Source organism: Battus philenor, unplaced genomic scaffold (genome assembly GCF_028537555.1).
Source record: "Battus philenor isolate CCGP_79_NKW_IND1 unplaced genomic scaffold, ilBatPhil1.0.hap1 SCAF_3, whole genome shotgun sequence".
Classification (NCBI taxonomy): Eukaryota; Metazoa; Arthropoda; class Insecta; order Lepidoptera; family Papilionidae; genus Battus; species Battus philenor.
Genome location: NW_027181693.1, coordinates 7,518,277 through 7,536,411, shown reverse-complemented (window position 1 = coordinate 7,536,411; position 18,135 = coordinate 7,518,277).

The following is an 18,135-nucleotide window of genomic DNA, read 5'->3' as shown; positions in this document are numbered from 1 at the left end:
ATTTACCTCTATAAAGCTTTTATACCTGTCATTCTTCAGCATCTATAATGATTATACACGATGTTCAAATAGACTTTAATTAAGTTTATGTTCTGATTGCAAGTTCTAATATTATTTGAATAATATTTTACCCTAAACAGTAACGAGAGGTCCTCCTCGTTATTTTATGATTACTTTGTACCCAAAAAAATGGTCTTTGGGTTTCCGAACCAAAATTTTTTAGCAGAACCTGTTTAACAACTTAAGATATCGTTGTTTTAATCTTTTATCTGTATCTGTATCGAAATTTTAGATTTGCGTTACACATTTTTGGCACAATGAAGCCAGTTTCTTACTTATAAATACATCTATAGGCAAAATTTGATACAAACAAACAACGAAATGGCAGAAGGGTATTTCTAATTTTCAATTTGCTCGTCTGATTTATAAGGACTGACTACAATACAGATACTAAGACAGCACATGGTAGCTAATGTCTAGTCATGCTAATGCATTATTGCAAAGCCAATAATGTGTTTTAAGTGTAGGGATTATCATTATCCATCAGCGGAATTAAAGTAGAAAATAACGCGTTAACATCTTGTACCAGCAGTCGAAAGGAAATTAATCTCCACCATAAAACAGTACTTTTGTTGTCCCTTTCATATTACAATATTTGATGTTCCCATATATAACAAATGATTATTCCAAAAATGCGAGGATTTTCCACTACGAAAGTACTAAGAAATTTATAATGAACAAATATGTTTTGAAACTCTTCTTGGAATTTTGTAATTTATTGACAAGTAATCTTTTTTAAGTGTATCGGGTTTTTATTTAAAATGTTACTACTTTAATTTTTAAAAAACGCACTCTCGATTTCGTTTATTGCATTTAATATTTTGCTAACTCGAAATTAATATTTATCCCTCTTTAACGAAAAAAGTTAAACTTTAACGATCACTTGTACATAATACGTTGAACAGGTTACATAACAAGTTATACGAAAATTCTTGTATAATGCATAAAACACGGAACTAATCGACCGCGTTATAACGAGGATGACTATATTGAGCGCGTCTTTGATACGAACATACCATTGGAGGTTCAAGGGGTTTTGTTAGTATTAACAGCATCAGAGCACATTTAAATAAGTAAAAATACCATACAACTGTTTATCTTTTGTAAGGGATATATTTGAATACAGAAATAATTTGAAAAGTGCATTTCATGTGTAATATAGTTGAAATTTTTACATAAAGAGAAATATTACAATATCGCCCTAAGCGTGAACCATCTATGCCTCAGGCGTACTCTGTTAATGAGCGGGTATTAATTTAGGTGGATAATATAGTGGTCTCAGATGGCCTGTAGTGACCATTCATTATGCCACAAAGCTGTGGATAACTCTGCTACGTCCCCTCTCATTGTAGTGTAATATACTGCTAATTACTTGTCGTTACATTCATTTATATAAATCGCAGATGAACTCGCCTTCTTGCTTTCGTCTATAAAGTGTTTGCTCAAAGCCTATTTTTTGTGGCAATGGAGTTATAAAATAATCCGTTATGCATTTAACTTTATACCAGAATTCTACTAAGATAGTCATTAATTTTTAATATAAAAATTGTACGCGCTCTTGCTGTAGTTGGTAAGTAGTCGCCTCATCAGTTCAGGCGCTCAGTATTACGAGTACAATTTCCGCACGAGAAATTATTCATGATCCTTGCAAATATTTTATACGCTGTGTTTCGTATTTGTGAAAAAAATAAGCACCTGTAAATAATTTATAACTGTTTTTGATGATTATCCTGCTTTTGAGAAATAACCGTTTTATAATGAGTAGATAGCTACATAATCTAGACCTATTTACTCGATATAAGTAGAATGGGCTAAAGTGAAATCCATTTTATGTCGTAGCACTATGAAGGTCCCAAGAAAGATCTGTATTCTGTTGTCAAGCCCTGTATTCAGTATAAATCGAGGAATAAGTATACCAGTTTATGTTTTACTTTAGATGTCTTTCCCATTAGACGGAGCTCTATGGAGTGACTGACCTCAATATATTTTGACTCTGAATAAATTATTATCAAACTTGTAATTATTTCACTGCTGGGAAAAGGAAGAGAGTATGGAGCCGACGGGTGGAGGTCAAACATGTTTACCATTTTTGCTTTTAATGTTTGTAAACAGCAGAGAAGTTACATAAGCGCAGAACACGCGATCTACAATTTTAAGCTACCGTCTATAAGCATTAGACTATGATTTGTGTTTTGGAAGAGGAAGAAAGGAAGTTTATTAGTTTTATTAAAATAAAAAATCTTTTGAACTACGTAATAAGCACTCAAAGCAGTAATTTTATATTGTTGATAAAAAAAGTATCTGTAGAGGAACTGCTTTTACAGAAAGTCTCTCCGCCCACATCAGTATTCCGTACAGTGTTCGACGGAAGGAAACAAATTTCCAAAATTGAATTTTAGGAAACGAGTTGAATACGACACGGAGTACACAAACTCGAAAAAGAAACGAGATTTTTATCATTTTAACAATAGGTATGACTTTGTTCTCGCCCCGCGCCAGTCGCTCAACTAACTTATTCTATTATTCATTTGCATACATACACCAGTTCGTACGTAAATCAGAAATATTTCTGCTTCAAAATTTTGTCGTGATATGTTCAGGACTAGTAGTATAAATAAACTGGTATATTTTATTTTATTAGTTAATACATGTTATTTAAATTTTTTCAAGTTTTTTAAAAAAAAATATGTTAAATAGTATTCACAGACGTAAGTTTAAGTTAATTTTTTAGATTAGTAACAATAGTTAATTGCCTTAATTTGATGATATTACTACATTATACTCTAAATATCGTAGACTTAGTACGTTTCCTGTCTTTTCCTTCGTCGTCTATTGCATAAGAAACACATATTCTCCCTGGTTTTATAACAATAAGATGTGGGACTAATGGTTATATCTTATCATAACTGTAGACCTAACTTAGGATAAAAAAACGTGTTGGCCTGATAGTTTGCTTATAATTAGTTTTTTTTTGTATTTGCAGCATTATACTTTTAAAATGAATAAGAAAAAACAATATGTATATATCATATTTGTCCACACCTCTATAGCCATCCACTCTTATATATGTTTATACAATTCTATCGAGGATGTCAATAGCAACAATTGGATCTTGTTTTGCTTTTGTTAGAACAAAATTAGTTAAATGTCCGTTGCAATCGGCCGGCTATTAATTATGCGTATAAATTCTACATTCACTTATAAATTTTACTCTTTACGATGTGAGCTCTTGGTAACTTTTACTACATACTTTCTGGAAGCACTCATTCTATTTAAGTGTCAGAGGTTGCTTCGAGAAACGTGAGCGAAATCCCTATTCACGGCTATTAGTAATTTCATCACGTATAAAACTATTAGATTTTGTCCCAAGTTTGAATTTGGTAGGTTTGAATTATCAAACATGTTTGTTAACAAATCATCGCTTTAATTAAACAAATTAAAATTCCGGAAGTGTCCCGTTTATGTCAATTATTGACAGTAACTGGATCAAGTAAATTATATAAGGTATGCTTTAAATATATTTCGGTGCACTGGTCAGAAAAATAAAAATATCATATTTTTAATTAAAATTATTCAAACGGAGAAAAATCGGTATATTGTTGCCTGTATTTCGATTTTGAAAACAAATACAATAATTGCTGTTTATAATATATTAATTTGAGTTTAATCATTATCATCATCGTTTCGGCCGTAAGACGTCTTCCATTGAATATAGATCTCTTACTTACATTTATTATGGGAATTTATTTGAAGCGGCAACCTTCACAGGGTTGCTTACCCATCTTGTTGGAAGACTTTCTACGCTGCGCATGCTGGTCTATAGTTCTTACTCCGGAACTTTAAGGCCCCGGCGGCTAACTTTTCACCTCTATGTGGCCTGTATGAGTTTATGTAGATGTAACTCTATTAGAAATGTTTAACAGGATTTATTTTGCCATTAGTGTAGAAGGCTTAATAATTTTACGTTTTATAGTAAAATATGCAACAAGACTTTTTGTTTTTTCATAAAGTGTTAAGTAATAATTTTCGTGCCTGATGTGTTTCGAACCTTCTAGAACAAGATCAATACTAGAATTTTTCTTACCACCCGAACACCAATGCCTATTTTTGTAAGACCACGAATATCACTTACATTTACTTCTGCTGAAGCGAAGAAGATTCCTAGACGAATAAGAGTACGAACAAACAGGACCTCTAGCTTCTATTGTGAAGAACACGCACCGGCAAGCGTAGCTTATGCAAGCCACATCTAGCCGGTCTAAGAGAAACTATGTGGAGGAGGCTTTTTGTGAGCTGTTTTACGGCTAAATCGATGAAGGTCATGCATGATATTTCTATTTTCCTAACATTTGCTTTTTGTTTTATTTATTTTTATAGATCTAAGAAAGAAATTTTTCAAAACTACTTATTTTAACAGAGCTTCGTAAGATGTTTCATATAAAGATTTGAAGCGTTCCAAGAACTATGAAACTAACCGTATGAAATAAGCTTGAGTGAAAGTGTAAGATTTTACTCTATTGGCTACCAGCTGTTTTGGCTTAAGTTCGTTTTTTTCTTTCTTGTTACAAATTCAAAATATTTATTTAACTCTTTTTTCGATGAAGAGTCTATAGCAACTATCTGTAATAACCAGACCAAATTAAATTTCTTAATTTTGAAATTCTAAAACAGTCATCGGTGGGTTTCTACCAAATAAAAATGATTACAAAGTATGAGTTACACAACTTACATAATTCGACAACTTATATAATTCTATAAGTTTAAATTTAACATTGAATTGAAATGCATGATTAAACCTGTATAGAAGAAAACGAAGGATCGAAAAAAATACAATAAAAAAGGTGATTTTCAGGTTTCAATTATCTTTCAAATAATGGTATCAATTATTATACATATATTTTGATTAATTATATTATAATATTTCATTAATATTAACAATATTAAGAGCCTCTTTTATAAGCAAAACAATAATCTAGGTATCGATTGTAGGTTAATATTTGTTGTATAATACAAGAAAATTTAGAAAGTAACGTTAAATGTACGTATCAGAATGTTTTTGACATGTATGCATAGCACTATTGTTTTAGCAAAAAGAACCAACGACTCAATTGCTGTTAATGAGTATTTCTCTTTGTCATACTTTCGTTTGTCGTGACTTAAATCTCTTAAGATGGTTTTATCTAAGCCATTGTTACTTCAAAAGAAAACCGTACGTGTTTCTACTAAAACTGTTATATTTTGTTTACATGATATCATAACCAAAAAAATCTTTTATGGCTTTGTTATTTTTTTTCGTATATAATTATCGTCAAGTTTTTTTTTGTTTTGGTTATTGTTTTTAATAGGCCATTTTTTATTTGTACCTAATTTAAATAAATATAATGTGTACATAAATATAAAAATATTTAAGCACCGGTGCAAAGATTTGATGTATTGTTTTTTTGTAAAATTGAACTTGTGTCAAAGTAATTCACGACCGCAATTAAATCCAATTTAGCGTCAATTAGTAATAAAACTAACCCGATAACGGTTTGAATTATTGGAATTTTGAACAATAATTGAATTATAAATTGAATGACAAACTTATTTCAATACAATTTTGAGTTTGTTTAGAAAAATCGTTGACTTTTTTTCATAATGCTACAAGGAATGTACAACAGTAATTATGTAATAGAACTGTTAAAAATAAATATATTGAAAGTACAAACTACTGCAATATGCTAATAATCTATTAAAGCGAAAATTGGGTTACACATCCAGGTAAGTACATAAGCCCACACGGTTATGGGACCAGTCATATAATTAGCATGTAGACGCAAGTGCCATCGGCTTAGTGTTTATTCACGTACACAATTTGATATTCAACCGGTATTGCAATAGGGAATTTTATTTATTTATTCACTCTTTTCATACATTGCATGATGGAGGGTTTAATAATAATAGTACCTGTTCCACATCCTGTACTTCAAGTAGGTGCTTTTTGTAAGTGTAATTTCATAAAATCCATTATTCATAATTTAACATGCCAAATATATGCTATTCGAGGCAGAGCTTCCTACCTCAGTTACTGCAGGAGGGTGGTGATCAAGGACCTATTCGTGAGAAATAAAACACAAAATATAAAATTAAAATAAGGTCAAAGTAAAAGGGTAAGCAATTAAAATAAGAATTAAAACATAGAAGAGCATTAAAAGTAACAGAATAAGGTAATAAAATAAAAATGTAAATAAAAAAATTGAAATTAAAAAATAAAGAATTGAAAATTGTGATAAATATTTATAATACAGATAGTATTACGAATATGTAACTTAAGCTTTATTAAAATAAGAATAGATTATGATACATTGTTACAGATAGACCTAGGCTGTGATAATTGAGGAGAGGATGAAAGGCGATGCAAAGAATGAAATTTAGAATGAATGAGAGTGTTAGATTATGTGATATGTGTTAGAAGAGTGAATGTACGATAATATGAAGACTGAAAGAAGAGAGCGAAAATAAAAGATACGTGATAAATTTATCAAAAATGTAAGAGTCCCTTTTCCACAATAAACTAGGAGTGGACACGAGGCCCCTAGAAACGGGAGCCATTAGCTAAGCTATATTAATATTAGAGATACAGATTTAAAATAAGCATCTTCTTAATGAATGACCCCTTCACTTATGAGTTTCGTATAATCACTTTTTAGTTGACATTTAATCAAAGAAATATTCCTATCAACTGACAAGTTACTTAATCTTATCGTTGAAGGAATATCGTGTAGAACGTTCAGAATATAGGTGCAAATCTTTTCTGATATAGATTCTTCTTCCTCCCTTTTCCCTTTATTTTGGGTCGGGTCTCCTTATCAATTTGCGCCAGGCCACTCTATCCTGGGTTGTCCCTACATCAAGTTGAAGGGTTTCCAGTTCCTTTCTGATATTAGACCACCACGTAGCTTTTGGACGCCCTCTCCCTCTTGGGAATTCTGGGAGGCTTAAGGCAGTTTTTACCACGTGGTCATCTGGTTTTCGTTGAATGTGGCCATTTCCTGTAATTTGCTGGGAATTGGAGCTACCTTAAACGAACCTCTGATATATTCGTTCCGATATAGATTCTTTTCTGATGAAATGAAAAATGAAAAGTATTTGTCGCTGTAATCTATTTACAGCGACAAATACTTTTCGTCGTAAATACTTTAAAATATTTATTTATAAGTCAACAGGAATATATTTTGAATGAAATTGTTTATAAAAACCTGAGATTTTCAATGAAATAAGTAGAGGCAACAAAATTTAACTAGATACTTTTAAATATGAAATACTTCACTGTATGTATTAGACTAGAGTTTCAAAATATTACCACCTAAAGATATATTTTCCATTTTATAATACTAAAAATGACAAGACAGAATTTATTCAACACTATGACAATCATATTAATAATTGAGTAATTTTTCGTTATACTAAATGTACTAAGAATTTTTTTAAATGTTCATATGACTTGCTTAGTTACAGGCCGTCACTTGATACTTGGTGCTTGAATACATCACGGATAAAATATATGCGTATGGCTGATCCTTAAGAGATCTTTCCATATCACTTTCGAAGAACCTGACAATGCCAATGTAAAGAAGATACACGTGATAGAAGAACAATTAACCATCATCATTTCGGCCATATAACGTACTGCTGGTCGTGGCCTCCCACCATAGATTTCCTAAAGTACCTATTGAAAGCGACCTGCATCTATCGTTTTGCGACGACGTTGTCTGTCCGTCTTTTTTATTTTCTAGGGGTCTCTCGTACTTCCCCTGTCTTGGGTACACAGAGAAAATATAACAATAATATTTTTCCCACAGAATTCTATTATTTACATCCTCATGTTTCTAACTAACTCAATATCAATTATTCTTTCTTCCTTTATTCCTTTCATTCTTTTTTATTCTTTTTCCATTCATACCTCACCTTACTTTCACTTCACTGAACTTTTACAGGTATTACATTTCTCTGTATTACTTTATTGTTGTCATTTTAATTTACAATACATTATACGTTTATTTTAAATTATCCGTTTTTATTCCTTTGCTGTCGATCTTCTAGGTGGATGTTCTAGGCCGCGATGCTATTCATTCTAGAACCTTAGGTCCCAGGGGATATCAGTTCTGCGCGTTCTATTGCTGGCCCACGGGTACTTAAAATTGCCAATTCGCTGGACTATATTCTGGGACTTCTCATTCCTGATTCTGTCCCGAAACAAATTTCCGTACAACTCTTTCCATGACTGCCAGAGTGACTATGGGCTTACCAATGAGGCCCAGGGCGAGAGATCAGTTTTCACGACGACGAACAATTAGTTACATAATTAGCTTATATTAACGTATTGTGATTATTTATTTCAAATAATATAAGTACCAATCCCTAATTCAACAAAAGGCAATTTAAGTAAATGTTTGTAAATTTTTATATACTTTCTCTTTATCTTGCTATAAATGTTTCAAAAAATTATAGGACAAAGGAAATTAATTTCTCCCTTGGGCTGCCTAATTACCACGTTATTTATGTTTTCAATATTAATGTTGTGAAAGCGTTAAGTATAAAGACAGACTGCTCACACTATACTCGATCTTAATTACTTTCACACTAAGCGACGATGTTAATTAACAAAATTACTTCATATAAGGCTTATGAACTTAAAAGTTATAACAGAATGAACACTTTGTCATGTCAAGCGTTTAACAGCCTCTTTAATTTCTCTTTGTGAAATAAATTAAGACATAAAATCGTTTAAGAGCAAGTATTTTCAATACAGGTATAATTTGAATAGATGAATATTCGGATTAAATGAATTTCTTTATCTGAAATATGGTAATAAATAATATTTTTTATATGTTTAAAGGAAAATCATGTTTGTCAATGACATATAAGGACTTCTTTAGCAATAATTAAGACCTGCGATAATTATTAGTTAAAAATTTTGAAACTGTTAATGTATACGAATATTTGTTTTTGCTCAATAGTGCTTAAATCGCTTGTTATCTGTATTTGCTTAAATGTTTAATATAGCTTAATAGCGCATAAAACAAACATTATCAATATAAGTATATTTTTCTTATTGAACATAACGACTTCCGACAGAAATTTTTCTATCACGTATATCTTCACTATGAAATATTTAAATGATTCAGATTATACGAAAACGATGTGAAATGATGTCTCCAAAGATAGACATACATATGATGTATATCTGATGCTACAGACGTCTACACCAAGTGTTTAATGATGGCTTGTCATAAAGAAAGACGTATGATTATTTAATATTTTTTAACAACCATCACAATAACATTTGTTATTGTGATGGTTGTTAAAAAATACTGAATTTACTCTGTTATGGGCAGAACTAATTCTTCCTATTACGCTTTACAATGTTCTAAAGTTTACTTTAAACGAGTTGTACACGATTTTCTCAATTGTGGTGAATGCTCTTTTGTTGCTAATTAATCTATACACCATATTGTAAGTCAATAGCTTTTATAGCAAATTATAAATAACGTGGTTCAATAATAAGTAAATGCGTTTTAAAAATTCGGATTACTACACATAACATTAATTATTGTTTACTATCCGTCATTCTAATAGAAAAAATAGTAATTATTTTATATGACATGTCTCAGAGTGATCACTTTATATAAGGTGATTGGAAATAGGTTTAAAAGCTTTATAGCTTCTTGCTGATGAATAAGTTCACCTCTTAATTTTATAGGCCTATATCTTACCATCCTTTAGGTCTATACACTAAATAAACAAAAATTAACAATTTTCTGCGTTCACTTAAACTGAGTGGGATAATTTATTTTTAAATTATAAAGGATATTGTTTGCAGTGTTTATGTTGTAAGCCGACTCGTTCTCTGTAGATTCAATTTTAAAAATTTGTTCCTAACCGAGTCGCATTCTGAATACAAATGTGTAAAGACTATGGGCTAGAGCCATCTAAATATTTTAAAAGTAAGATGTACATGTAATGCTTTGTTTACATTGCAAATAATGCTAGAAAAAATTATTAAAATAATTATTTACTTTTCTTCTTTCCTATATTTTCATGTAGCGAGTTTATAATAATTTATTTAACATACAATAGATTATCCGCGTTTTGTATGGTTGTTATTTAAATAAGTGTTTTTGGTTTTATTCAGATGTTAACTTTTAGATATGTTAGCATAATTACGGTCAGGTTTGTGTACGCATATAATAGGGAAACATTAACATGTTATATTTATGTATTATTATTTTGTTTGGTCGTGCTTACTTTGGAAAAAAAATATGATTTTTATTACATGAATATTTGAAAACTAAATTGTTTTACATTTTTAAATATGTTAGTTTCATATAAAAACCGAACACAGACTGGAAGAGATAAAAATTAAGTATATGTTTTACATTTAAAAAAACAGATCAAAATTTTGCGCCAATACATTTATCGTCCTCTCTCGTTTTCATTTTCGTCAATAACACATTTCGCGTGCGGTACGCGCTCACAGTGCCAACGGAAATTGAATGCGAACTACTATCCACTACGAACGGCCGCTGACAGGGATGGACACGTACATATATCGACTGACGTACTATCTGTCCATCAGTCTCGAACACAAAGACATCTATCTCGTGCCCGTAACAACAATTCTGATAACAGGCTTCAATTAAACTATCCATTTTTGCGTTTGATATATTCGAAGTTTTTGAAAGGGCTGTTAGGCTACACAATGAAAAATATTTCTCGCTGGCGCTTTGAAAGGTTGTTCTTATTATATTATATTTCTCTGTATGTAGTCATATATTATAAATAAACTAGCTCACTGACAATCGATAAAAAAATCTTTAAAACGAATCAGATATTTTAATAGTTAATTTTGTTTTAATAGTAAATTTGAAGTATAATTCCAGTTTTGTGTTATCAAAGTTTAAGTTTTTTTATTTTTGATTGTTGACGTAATTGTAATTTAAATTTGTATTGGCAATTCCTCTTCTTCTTCTTTTCAGCCGTTACACGCCTACTGCTAGCCATAGGTCTCTCGTAAAGATCGCCATCATGACCCGTCTTGAGATTCCAGCAGATTTACTGCGACTTAACTATGTCATCGGTCCACCTTATGATAATTACGTGCATAATAATGTAATCTGATCAAAGCCATAGTTGTTGTTATGGTATATTTATTTGATAGTAATTGACTAATAAATATTTAATGTGTCAGTGGCAGTAGCCAGAGGCCATTTGTTGTGAAACCGAAGGCTGTCGGGGCCCAAAATTTCTCGAATGGCGACTATGAAACCGTAGACGAGGCATTGTTGCCACTTCCCCCTAAATAGGCATAGTTAAAGTCAAAGTCGCGGGCTTGCTGGGTAACGCAAGACCTGTTATCTTTGAAAGAGAACTATCTCTTGCAGTGCCCGTTTATCGGCTGTCATGATGATGATTGTCATTAATATTTTTGATGACCTTTTAATGCGGTACTTACGCTCCTCTTTTATATTTTTTACAAATATAATCCAAAGTAATTATTACATATTAAAAAGGCTTCTATGCAAGTTTCAGTTGTTATAAAAGTTATATACTTAGTATAATAGTTGGTATAGCTTGACTGCTCTCTGTGCTGCTATTTTACGCACGTTATTGTAGGTAATGTACATTTAATCATCAAAGTAATACGTATATTAAGCTACAAAGGAAACTAGGCTTCTTTTATTTAGTTTCATTAGGCTTTCTTTCGACGAACTACGGTACCCAATCTTAATATACATATGGATTTTTGTGTTTTCAAAAGTATCTGAATAAGATGTGTTATCCCAAAACATGTTTTAGCGTAATGTTAAAATAGCATAGACTATACCTTTACTATGTGGACTAGAGCCAGTTTCATCTTTAACATCAAAATTTTCGGACTGGAAGCGCTTGAACCAATTTTAAGCTACTCTAACCGACACTACGTAAGTTCACATAAACCTAGGATTTTAATTCGCGTTTTTTAAGTTTGTAATTAAATTTCAAAAGTATCGAATTTATTTAGTACGCACACATATTTACCCCGTACAGTAAAACAATGAAAAACAGATTAGTATCTGCATCTCTGTTTTTTTGTTATTAAAATTGCATCTCAGTGAAGGTATCAATACCGGACACGGATAAAAATTAAAACAAATCCCAAAGAGTTTTACTTCAACTTTTCACTTTTAAAAAAAGAAAAAAAATCCCTTCGCCTAATGACATTTAATCTTAGCATTAAATATCACTTATTCCAACAAAAGTAAAACCTATCAAAACACAGGTTTGATTAATTTTAAATACCGGTGCTACGATTTCTTTGATTAAAAATGTTTCAAAAGTTGAAAATCGGAATCGCAAACAAAAAAGTATTAATCAAAATATACACAGAATAGCATAATTTACCTCCCGGGCATTTGATAACGCCGAGAACATAGATAAGATTACATTAATATTTACCTACTAATACAAATACTAATCTAAATATGTATTATTATTAATGCTTTAAACATTTCGTTAAAGATATAATGAATTTATTTATCATGAAATTAACCATTGTTGCTTTTAAACCGATTGTGACAGAAGTCGTAATTAAAATGATAAAAGCTTATTGTCATAAACGAGAAAAACAATGTGGTGTCATAAATAATATTCGTAACCTAACATACTATTTTTTCGCTCTTTTATACTGTTGTTTTCATAATACCGCTAAAACGAGATGTTTTTAACACACAAATAAGCGAACAGTTAATATTAAGTTTAAGTTTTTGCATCACGAAATAAGTGATCTATTCGGTAATAGGCATCATGAAGAAGTTTACTATACACAAGAGGAAAATTTTCTCGAAAGCCACGTATTAAACTAGGGCAAGATTCACAAACTATCGAGAACTTTCAATAATCTCGTTAAGTTCATTGTATCGTTCGTTCCTTTGGAAGAAAACCGGATTCTTGTTCGGCATAAATGACGGGTACAATTTGGGATAATTTAAGAAACAAAAGAATTAACAAGTAAGTAATAATACGTTTAAAACATTGGTAGAAACTTTCAACATTAGAAAAATACTTACTGACTAATATTATTTCAAACGCAATAAATATTTTATGCAGAACGCATCCAAATGTCTCTATTGCGAATGAATGGACATAGACCTAGCAGTAAGACTCCTACGACTAAAATGATGATAATGTCGGAATAAATCACATTTTTATATCTACAAACAATTCACTTAATTTGATTAGCGTTACTTGTATGAACAAAATAACAAATAGGTAAATATTTACCGCATTTATTAAACTACCTTGGACACGAATAAAATATTGATTGGTATATAATAAAGCAGGGCATGTAAACATTCTCATATGTCACATTTATTAGATTATTCGTTAACTAATACAAGTGATTTTGAAACTCATAGAAAATAAAACACATATTTGAAAAAAAAATAACTTAATAAAAACATTGCCGTACGATAAAACCAAATGTGTGCTTTTTTACTATTGTTTGGTTTTATGTCATTAATTACAAATATCTATTTTTTTACATTTATTTCTCTTTTCGGACGATAGACGCTCACTACAAGGCATTCGCCTCCACCGAAGATATCTACGGGATATACCATAATTGCGCACTTGACGATCGCAATGTGGTATTATGTAAAGTAGAGGACTTTGTTGCCCATCCTTTGAAATTTTTTTAACAGTGGCAATTCTATATAATTAATTCACAAAGTGTGAGTTATTCAGGATTGTATTCCGGGAATCGAATCCGCGACTTACGATCAAAAGTTCCATTCCAACCGCAGAGCTACCACTGGTTAACTATAATTTTCATTTATTTAATTATCTAGTATTCATAAAAATTTTATTTGTGGATTTTATGTATGAAGCGAAACCATGACATAGATTTCCAAATAATTTAAGAATCGTTACAATTTTTAAATACGTAATATACTTCCAAACGTAGTTATTTCTCAGTTCAATTAATGATTCAAAACATGGTTCAAAATGAAAAAAAAACTGTCATCAAAGTTGTTTTTAATTTCAGCTCAGATCGATTTTTAAATATACGAAAGAAAATAAATATGTAAATACTCTTTTTTATTTTATAATAATTATTAAATTAAAAAGTATTTATGATTCAAATTATGTGCTGTCTAAAACTGCAATTGCTTTCACGAAAGCCCAATTAATTTTTGACTGACTTCGTACATGAACGTACAATTTTATTAATGGCAAATTACTTTAAACAGAAATTATGTTTCTGACACGTTTCTCGTTAAAGGATCGACATTTTTCTGATAGTTATTATTTTAAATGTAATAATGTAAATCACCATCGGATTAAAAAAAATAACGTCAGGCATTCAACTTATGTCTGTTCAGTGGTATGTGGCTGAATGCGGAAATTAAACTTAAGCCATTCATCCAGACAGCGAGCATGAGACGAGCTTTGATCGCATCACCTAACGTTGTATTGTTGGATCGTATTATTTCTCTATTATTGGTAGTAAATTTTGTATATAAAATTTATTACTTTCATTTTATATACAAAACTATTGAATATTTTCGATAAACTACAAAATTAAGTTTCTGTACAATTAAGTATAAAAATATATTTTTCGAAGAATTAAAAGATTCTTTCAGACAAACAGACCAATTTTAGCATAACTTATACGGCATGCGCCTAGGCGCGACAATATAGATGATTTCTTTCAATAAAGCCTGCCTCCAGTACATCTTTACTGTTTCAAAAATCACAAATCGAGATATATCATCTTTATAAACAGGCTTTTGATATGAATAGTATTATCGTAAATGATAACTGCTTCAAAAAAATAACACTTTAACCTTAAGACGTTCAATATTAGACATAGGCTATGTTTTTTGTAGGAATAGAAGCGATTGGAATCGGCGTGTATTCACCGTCTACCGTCGACTTTAACAAGTGCGTCTATCCACTTTGAGGGTGGACGTTCTACGCTAAGCTTGCTGGTTCGCGGTCTCCGCTCCAGAATCTTAAGGCTCTGCTTATACACAAGTACATAATCACTTTTTATCTTAGAAAATGCCACGATAAGTAGAACGTTTATTTCGTACAGTGAGTGATATAATGTGTTCATAATAGTGTAGTGCGCAAAATCTATGCATATTAAGGAACTTTAAATATTAATAATTTCATAAGCGATGGCGGTCGTAAATGCTAATATATTAAATGCATAAACTCTGTGGTTTAATATTAGAAGTAGTCGCTGTTTTAGTATGTATTTAAATGACCAAGAGAGACAGGCTAATGTAATCTAGCTGGAAAGCCTCCTGTTAAGTTCTTTTAAAAAAGCTGAATTTTTTTTAAATTTAATTAATAAACCTTAATAAATTTCACAAACATCGTCACCAACAACTTCGTAATTTGTGAAAAAAAATTGAGTTATACATTTTTATTAGTAAAATAGTGCTAAACAAAATTAACGCAAGCTCATAATGAATATTTATAGCTTTAATACTTTCCAGCTGGGCGACTACGTGCCGAGTTAATACTTAACAGCGCATAACAATCGGCACTGCATACAGGATATTGCAACATTGAATGGATTTTTTATTTCGCTTGCCTTTTTCTATTAGTTAAGAAAGACCGAGAATAAACGGCTATGTAAATAACTGTATAGAGCTCGTTGTAAAGCGAAAATTTTATTTAATTAAAAATTTTGATTGATTTTTCGTAATGCTAGTCAAGCTTAGGATTTCGTTAGATAAGATTTAATCTAAAAAAAGGTATTCACTTCTATTAAAATCAATGCTGCATTTTCTACATACAAATATATACAACACGTTGAGATTTAAAAAGATTTACGTATTTTTATTTTAAGTTAATCTTTTTCACTATTCAACTAACGTTGTCGCGGCCTCCAGGTTCCAGACAATGCTTGTAGTTGAGACATGGTCTAGTTTAATCTTTGAAAAACCCAAAAATTTCGGGGTCGACTTATGTTAAAATTTAAGATAGTCGTTTTTAGAATTAAGGGTATTGTAAAACAAGTATTTTAAAAAAGTACTGCAAATACATACAAACTGAAAACATTTAATATTTATAAAATAAAATATTGTATAAGAGAACTATTTGTTTAAATAGTGATTTCACGAAATTAAGTTAATTAAGAGTCGAAATCAGACTTCATCTTCTTGGTCATTTCTCTTCATTACTGAAAAATCACTTTAAAGTAACCCTTTGTGAATGATTCCACAAGTTATCTTCGTAGGTCTCTATTACCTCATTTTCTGAGTGTTTCCGTTACTGTGAGGTCATTCGCCAACCGCGCAGAGTCCACAGAGATCGCTTCCTCAGCTTCTTTTCTTTTACTTTTACCACGACAACCAGCTTATCGAGACTCTCTGGTTTCCTTTGAACTATCCAGCCGAAGTAGCCCAGTACGCTTGTAGCAGATAGTAGACTGGTCACTGAATAGCGTTACTAGCACATTTCAAACGCGTCGAACTTTCTTATGTCTGTCGAGCGGATTTTGAAGGATTCTGATGAGTAAAAGAATATTGAGAATATAAGAGTTCTTACTTATCTAACAACATCTAATTTTTTGACTTCTTAGTGCATCGTTTAAACTTATTATTGGGTGTGTTAAAATAACTAAACTCAACCTTCAAAATTGTTCTGAGATGCCAGTTTGTTCACTACGTATAAGTTCTATCTATAATCTCAATCAAATAAATGTTCTTTGATAGGATAAAGTGAAAAAACATTTTACCAATCTTCTTCCATACGTTGCCAATGGATTTTGAGTAGTTTAACATAAAATAAACAAACGTTTTAAACTCTAAAAATTTTTATCTATAGCTTCAATACTGTTGTTGTTGTAATATTATTGTATGCCACAAAAACAAGATGAGGGCCAATTTTCATGAAGTTCGTTTTTAGATATTACTATACATGTATATTATATCTCAAACTTTTAGTTTTAAATTTCATTAACTGTAATTCATACATTGTTATATAATTATTAATGTTAAAAGGAATTAAAAATATTTAGTGACTTACGAAGAATACATGTTAACCCTTAACTATGGACGTCATTTTTTTGTCACACTACCATGGACGCGCGGTCTCTCGGACCGCTATGTTCTGAAGTCAAATATTACGTAAATATTAATTTTATTTGTACACTTTTGTATTTTTTGTTTTTATGTATATTAAAATTAAATAATTTCGATGCTTTTAATCAATCTTTCTTAATTTGTAAATAAAATAAAGCATAATAACAATTAAAGACACTTTTTGGCATACATTTACTAGAGATCAATTGTAGGACGAAAAAGTCGAACGAATTAAACTTTTTAGAAGAAATAACAATCAAAACTATAAATCTAAGGTTTAACCTAAAATAAAAACGAATAAATGTCTTCTCAAATTAGAATAAAAAAATTTTGACATTGGTCCAATTGTTTAAAATTATTGGCAGTCCTTGCACAAGGGTTTGGAACATTGTAAACATATGACCTGCCTACAATCTATACAAGTGTAATTTGACTTTCTCTTTGGTTTTGGTGGACAAAGACGACATGTTTTTCGTTTTAATGAATCACTTTCCTGGCTAGGGGGTTCATCTAGGAGCATATCTGCGCCTAAAACTCGCCTCATTGTCATTTTCAATTAGTTAGATATATTTGATTTTATTGCTCGTCTCCTTTTATTATTCGTACCGCATGCATATATGACTAAAGATCGTGCCATTTTTTTAGGAATACTCCTCTTTTTATTTTTTTGCTGTGATGCTCATTGTGTAGTACATGAGCATGTATACCACACAAGTCAAGAATGCGATATAAAATGATCAAAGGCCATCTTCTAGTTCAATATTCTTTGATATTTTGAAAGAAAATAACATAAAACAATCAAATTAAACGAAGTCACCGTTTATATTATTTACGCAGGAAAGGAGGACGTGCGGTCCGACAGACCGCGGTTAAAGTATAAAGTAAAATAACTCACCTAATTTGTGGCCGCCGACACAATCTCTTATCTCATCATACGTTTGGGCGCTAAAACTGA